Raw genomic sequence first — 894 nt, forward strand, 5'->3', positions numbered from 1 at the left:
GATTTAAGTTTAAATAAGACTGAATCTAACACCCATACAATTTCAGTTACAGAACACACTTAACTTCAGTACTACTTTATAAATTTCAATATTAGTACTATTTCATGCAGGGAGCTCCAAAGAGATTGCAACAAATGATTTTTTTTGTAGTTGTTGAGCAGAGGTTTATAGGCTTGGTGCATTCTCCGCCGGTGCTGCCACCGCCGGAGAATATCGTAAATAACGAATACATACACGGGTTTAAATGGCGAGTAAACGAAAAAATTAGATATATAATTATTCTAAAAGTGTTAGAAAGTATAATTTGTGGAAATTCTAAACAAAAAAATAAAAAGGTAAATATTTTGATATGTTCAGAGGGTCTAACTTGCATTATAATTTATTCTGTTAAAAAAAATTAGATGAGTTCAACTACGGTAGCGAGCATAGTTTGATCACCGGTTTTGCTAGTGGGGCATAATTGGAGCTATTTCGGTTATAACGAAATTTTTTAAAGGTACAGGGTGTCCCACTAAGAATAGCTCTCGACTGTATCTCGGAAAGTATTAGCCTCGGTATTAGCCGTAGAGCCTACGGAAAAGATATTTATAACTAAAGGGGCTATGGGAAATTACTGGAAATTATTTTCAAGTTTGTAGAACGGCCGCTAGAGGGCGCAACTGCTATGGAAAATAAAAAATAGAAATTTTACAAAATTTTGCGTAGGTAGGGGGTACTATAAATAATAGCTTCATAATCTTAAGTAAATTTCAGATTTTTTTTGTTAGAACCATTTTCCCCTACTTGCTAAAATAAAGTGGTGGAGGAAGGTTAAATCTGTTTCTATTTAAATGTTAATAACTCCGGACTGGATGATTAGAATCCAACAAACGAGGGCTCGTTTAAAAGAGCTTT

Source organism: Sitophilus oryzae, unplaced genomic scaffold, assembly GCF_002938485.1.
Source record: "Sitophilus oryzae breed Bouriz unplaced genomic scaffold, Soryzae_2.0 scaffold_815_pilon_pilon, whole genome shotgun sequence".
In the NCBI taxonomy this organism is placed as follows: domain Eukaryota; kingdom Metazoa; phylum Arthropoda; class Insecta; order Coleoptera; family Curculionidae; genus Sitophilus; species Sitophilus oryzae.